Source organism: Lygodium microphyllum, chromosome 16 (assembly GCF_053477565.2).
Source record: "Lygodium microphyllum isolate KBCC chromosome 16, Lygodium_microphyllum_v1.1.10, whole genome shotgun sequence".
NCBI classification, from domain to species: domain Eukaryota; kingdom Viridiplantae; phylum Streptophyta; class Polypodiopsida; order Schizaeales; family Lygodiaceae; genus Lygodium; species Lygodium microphyllum.
The window spans coordinates 101,052,927-101,059,937 of NC_141150.1; positions in this window are offsets into that span (position 1 = coordinate 101,052,927).

Genomic DNA, 7,011 nt, shown 5'->3' on the forward strand with positions numbered 1-7,011 from the left:
GTTAGGGAAGATGTATTAGATGAATTGGTCAAAGGTATGTGGGATCTTTAGTTGAAGGTTGCAAAATTGGATGAAAAAGGACAAGAGGAAAGGGAGAAACAACCCTTAAGCCAAGAAAAAGATGCATGTGGTGTGATAGTTTGCAACATGAGAGAAATGATTATGATGCCTAACAAGAGGAATTGGCATGCCAACTCATATTTTGGAAAGATAGTAAGATCCATGCACAAGAAATGGGATTGCCTCTTGCTTTGAATTTTGGAAAGGGAGGTATGCAGAAGTTGTTGAAAGACTTGGTTGTCTGAAATGCTTATGTGACTGTACATGATGCTTCTACTTTTAGTCTATAGTTGGATAGAATGCATGGCCAAGTGATGGTTGGTCCAAAGGCTATAGTATGGACACATGCTTTGCATGCAGCTGAAAAGAAAAAAGTTACTGATAGTGAAATGTCTCATGCAGGGCAAGACATTTGTGACATAACTGGATGGGAATCACCAGTAGATGTATATTCAGTGTATGCATATTTAGCAAAGGTAAAAAACACGGATGTACTTGTGGAAGAGAAATGAAAAAGAGATGAAGATAATGTAGGGACATCTAAAAGAGTGACGAGAAGAAGTGTGGATCAGCCTAAAGCTACAAATCAGTCACCTCCCAAACATGTTATGGAAGAGGTCAGTTAGGAGCAAAAAAATGATAGCAAACAAGAGGGAAAAAAGAAGGGCAAGTAGCCACCTTGGGAGAGGTGCTTGGCATAGCCAAGTGAGAATTTCATGATGAGATCATTGACATAATTAAGAGGAAGCATTAGTTTCTTGATGATACCACTAGTGCATTGCTGCAATTTGAAGAGGAAACTAGTTTGTAGGGTATTCAAGCTGAATATGAGCATGAAGTAAGTACTAAATCATCTATGTAGGATGCTACTAATTAGTGGACAGCATGTGGAAAAGAGAAGAAAGTGGCTGAAAATGCATTTTCTTATAGCAATATGCATGGTGGAGTAAGGCACATGCAACAATATGGGGGAGAGACTCTAGGTTTTATTCCTCGAAGTCATTACATAAGAAATCATTGGGCTAGGGCTACCATTGAAACATGAATGAAAATAGGGGAATGTGAAATTGCTTGTGTTGCTTTACTTGACCATGGGTCTGAGATTAACATCATTGAGCATAGATTGTATGAAAATGGTGCATGGCCTATGGACAGTAATCATGGCTGGCATATAAGGGCTGCAAATAATTCTTCGGGAGAGCTCTATGCTGCATGTCCTAATGTAAAAGTGACGATTGGTGATGTACAAGAAGAGCAACACTTCTTTGTGCAAGATAGTTCCTCATATGCGGTGATTTTGGGACAACCTTATTTTATAGGAGTGCGTATGGAAACAAAGGTGCTTGATAATGGTTTTGCTTATACAAAAGTCAGAATCAAGGATGGGAGGAAAGTAGTCCAATTTCTTACTGTATGTGTTAATCATCCTAGAAATCGGGATACACTTCGAGAGTCTCCTTTGGCTCCAAATGCAAGGGAATTCAAAGACCTAGATTTTCATTAAGCACTGTTGTAATGCAGGGCTACAATAGTGATGCTTAGAGAATGTGCTTACCTCTTGATGGAATGAAGTATGTATTTACTATTGGTTTTTCTCAGTTTGCAACAAATAGTTCATGTTGGTTTTAGCCTACGGAAGCTATGTGCAAGGCTGAATACATATCTATGAAACGGGCTACTAAGGAACTGAGAGCATTGGGATTATTAGCTGAAAATGAATGCATTTCAGGCATCTTTTATGGGCTGAATATTAATGACACTATGGCTGAAATTTCAGCAACTATACATGCAAAAAATGAGGTTGAAAACAGAGTGTTGTCGGTATGTTCTTTGGACATGTATGATGCTGTAGCATTGTTTGCTCAGTAAGAAGGATTACATTGGGCTCAAGCACTTGTGGAGACAAAGTATAAGATAGTTGACAAAAAGGTGAAACCAATTGCTTTGCCACTTCCACTAGAAAGTGAGGGCTTGTATGAAAAGGTAGGTAATTAGATAACTAAAGCAACCTAAGGAAAGTGCGGTGGATGTGACCCTGGGTCCGTCCTACGAAAGGGTGGTCCTGGTTGGCTGGAAACTTTTCTCAAAGGAATTGACAGCGACGAAAATAATGACCTAGAATCTATAAAGCTAGAGTCCCGATTTATGTTGTTTTAGGGGAACGGAATGGGACTATGCCTTATGGGCAGATAGGTTTAGCTTTATATCCCTCTCATTTCCCATTCTCCTTGAACCAAGTGCAGTATAAATCCGCTTCGACCCTGACATTTCTACGTAAAGTAGTTACCTTCTAGGAACTTGACCATTAGGAAAACCCTGATTCAGGTCGGTCCTAAGTGGGAACGGCCAGAATGCTTCCGCTTCATGGCAGACTCAGGAAGACCTAGATCGCAAACCCTGTGACATTCCTTGGGAGTGTCGAGCGGCACTTTCTAGACTCTCTTCCCGATGGGCTGCTAAGACGTGTCCTGCAAGTGGACAGGGGGACACATTACAAAATTAATGGTTTGAATGTAGAAGTATTGTTGGATTCTTGATGTTCTTTTTCTTTTATCAGTTCTAATTTATCAAGCACAATCAATCCTTATTGATAGCATGTTCAAGAAATTTCAATAACTTTTGGTGACAATAAACATGTTTATCATTCATTTGAAGTTTATAATTTTTGGCAATAAACATGTTTATAATACATTTGAAGTTCTCCATGCCCCCTTTGAAGTAAAAGTGGAAATTTTTCAACATCCCTATAATATCATTCGGTGTCAAGTGTTTTCAATGACTTTGGGATCTGATTGGCTCATCACGAGGTGCCCATTTGAATTTTAAAGATATGACATTGGATATTCCAATAGGATTGAAACTTCGTTTCTTGCAGTTGGGTACTTGGGACCATTTTCAAAATTTACAAACTAATGAGTTAGCAAGGATGGCACTGCAAGATCAACAACAACAACAAATTATAGAGGATTTGCAACTATCTCTTTTTGCATTATTGTAGCTTTCTCTTCCTCATCACTGGCGTTCCATCACTGGTGTGTGCGAACATCATCTTCCCATCTTTTAATTGCAAGTGTTGCAGGGTGACAGAGTTCTGTTACCTCTAGAACGACACTTGATATCTTCCACTCTAAACCCTTTTCAATCACAACTAATATAGTTTTATGCTTTGTGTTGACATCCTAATGATGAGCATGGACCTCATGCAACTCAAATATCACTATTGTAACAATATTGAGTCACTCTTATGTGCTTACATCCAAGATAAGTATCATGACATGTATCCAATTTCCAATGCTTTCTTTGTGAGCACCAATGAGTCCAAAAGCCAGCATTGGTCCCTCTCAGGCTGCCAACTTCCTTGAATCCTCCATGGCTCCAATCCCTACTCCAGATCCAGCAAGGTATATTGGGCACCCTCTTGTTTCATGGCTCTTCCACAGTCATGTCAAACATCATGTTGCAGTCCACATTGCACTTTTACATTATCATGAACAAATAACACAATAAGAAATTGTGTCAAGTTGACTTGTTTTTTTATTGAAGTAATTGACCCTTTCTTCCTCCATAAGGCCCCCCAGTCACACTAGGGCATGCACGGCCAAGAAAGGGAAAGCGGGGCATAAGCAAAAATTAGCTTCCCTTGCTAAATTTGGGGTCACACTAGGGTGTGCAAAGGCAAGGGGACCCACAATGCTTTTAAATATTAAAAAGTCTCAAACAAAAAAAAAAGTTACCTACTCTACTCTATGTATCGAGATTATCTTCTCCCAGCATACTTCGTCTTCTTCAGGCTCTCCTTCATGCCCTTTTCTCTGTGATAGTCGCATGGTCTACTACAACCTCTCTCTCTCTTTTTGCATTGTGCCAAATTATAGCAATTAACAAGGCTTGTGCAATCAGCATTTCCACACCACCTATACCAATGGAGCAACATAGAAAAAAAGGCCAAGCAAAACTTGCTACACCTTGATGCAGCAACCTACACTAAGAAATCATATATTGTGTCTGTAAAGGCTGCCCCATCGACCTACATTGTTCTACCATATACTTGCACATCGCTACAAGAGAAAACAAACCAAACATCAAATAGTCTTAGTGTCTAGCATCATGGAGTAGGTTCCATATAGAAGGTACTAATTGTTCTCGTAAATATAGCACATCTAAGAAAAATTTTCCCAACTAATGAAGATGGTTTAGTAGGGTCTATGATGCACCTTCAATCATTGATTCTATGTAGTCCACCTCACAATACTCGCTAAAGGAAGTTCAACATACCTATAATCACAAAACTCCAATCAGGCTGCCCCAAAGATCTGCAACAAGTCTAGTTACATGTGCTTCAACCCTCACCCAGATGCTAGGATTTAAATTTTTGCCTTATTCTTTATTGCAATTTATGCACTCTACTACAATCATAGCAATTAAAAAGGCATGTGTAATTAACATTACCACACCACTTGTACGAGTGGAGCAATAGAAAAAAAAGGCAAGGCAAAACCTACTTCTCGACATAGCAACTTGCACTAAAAAAGCCCATCATGCGTTCACGATGATTGCCCCTTATATTTGCATTGTTTCACCCCATACATGCGCTCACTCTACAAGGAGAAAAAAAACAGGCATCAAATCATTTGAGTGTCTAGCATGGAGTAGGTTTCATATAAAAGGTATTATGGGCATGTGATGTGCCTTTAATTGTCAATTCTATGTGGTCCACCTCATCGTGCTCGTTGAAGGAAGCTCAACATACCTGTAATCATAAAACTCCATCTAGGCTACCCCAAAGATCCGCAACAAGTCTAGTTACCTACACATCTACTTTTAATCCCCCCACTAAGATGAGATTCTGTGGCTATTTATTTTGGTTCCATTTCTCATAGATGATGGGGTTTAAGTTACTACACTATTATTTACTACAATCATTGGAGCCCCAAGAGAGACACCAAGGAAAAAGGGATTCTACTGCAAGAAAATCTATCTTGTAACATCAACAAGATTTTATTTCATTCTTTTGATGACCAAAACAAAGAAAACAACAATTCTTCACGCAGCATCATATTATATATCTCCCACGGATTTGATAGGACCATAATCTTCAACATCTTCATAGAATCCATCAATAGAACAAGGAACACAAAATACTACACCACTTTTGAATGGAAATTAATCACATAGTATTCATCTTCAATGTCTTCATAGTTTTGTCTCTCAATCTCTCATATACAAATACACTGTTTTGATAGAATTGGCTATCTTTGGCTCTCTCTCTCTCTCTCTCTCTCTCTCTCTCTCTCTCTCTCTCTCTCTCTCTCTCTCACTCACAATAGTACATCATCTCCTCACTAAAATACTCAATAATGACTCTCAATAATCCTTCTTAGGTCGTGGATGCACCTTCCAAGATGTATGTCTGATGTGAAGAGGCACTAGAGCCACTACAGTGTCTCTTCATAGCTCACTACTGTCACTATCACTTCAGTCTTCAGCAGTTGCTTCTTCCATTTTTTTTAGCTCTTTTGAACTTAGATTCATACTTTCCAAAAGTTAGAAAACTTTTCCAAAGTCACATATACATTCTACAGAACACTTACAGAAGATCTACATAATAGAACAGAACAGGAACAAAGCAGATATAGAACAGAGACAGAATAGATACAGAGGGTTACAGAAGGTCATTAGAGACAATAGATCCTCATAAATCATGCTAAAACCATTCCAAACTATCAAAAACTATTCAATAAAATTCCAAAATATTTCAACCTCCATCAATCATAAATCCATGCTTCATAAATAAGAAAATCATAACAAAACAGAAGCTATACAGAAGGTATTGGAACCAATCACAATCTCAACAGAACCTATCAGAACATCACAGAGCCTCGTATTTCTACTAAAAATCATCATATACTTCCAAAAAATAATCAATATCGTCCAAAACACTCTCAAACACTTCCATTAACAATCATACATCACTCTAAATCCATCCAAAAATCAATCATTCAGACCTTAAAAACAATAAAAATCAATCAAAAATTCAGTCTTTTTCCACTCTCAACATTTACACCAAGGAAAAGGGGATTCTACTGCAAGAAAATCTATCTTGTAACATCAACAAGCTTTTATTTCATTCTTTTGATTACCAAAATAAAGAAAATAGCAAATCTTCACGTAGCATCATAGTAAATATCTCCTACGGATTTGATAGAATCAACCATAATCTTCAACATCTTCATAGAATCCATCAATAGAACAAGGAACATAAAAGAATACAACATAATTGAATGGAAATCAATCACATAGTATTCATCTTCAATGTCTTCATAGTTTTCTCTCTCAATCTCTCATATATAGATACACTGTTTTGATAGAATTGGCTATCTCTGGCTCTCTCTCTCTCTCTCTCTCTCTCAATAGTACATCATCTCCTCACTACAATACTAAATAATGACTCTCAATAATCCTTCTTAGGTCATGGATGCACCTCCCAAGAGGTATGTCTGATGTGAAGAGGCACCTGAGCCACTACAATGTCTCTTCATAGCTCACTACTGTCACTGTCACTTCAGTCTTCTCTTTAGTCTTCAACAATTGCTTCTTCCATTTTTTTAAGTTATTTTGAACTTAGATTTATCCTTTCCAAAAGTTAGAAAACTTTTCCAAAGTCACACATACATTCTACAGAACACTTACAGAAGATCTATAGAACAGAACAGAACAAGAACAGAGCACATACAGAACAGAGACATAACAGATACAGAGGCTCTACAGAAGGTTTACAGAGGGTTATAGAAGGTCATCAGAGAACAATAGATCCTCATAAATCATACTAAAACCATTCCAAACTATCAAAAACTATTCAATAAACTTTCAAAATATTTCAATCTCCAACAATCATCAATCCATGCTTCATATAGAAGAAAATCAGAACAACAAAATAATACACCACTTTTG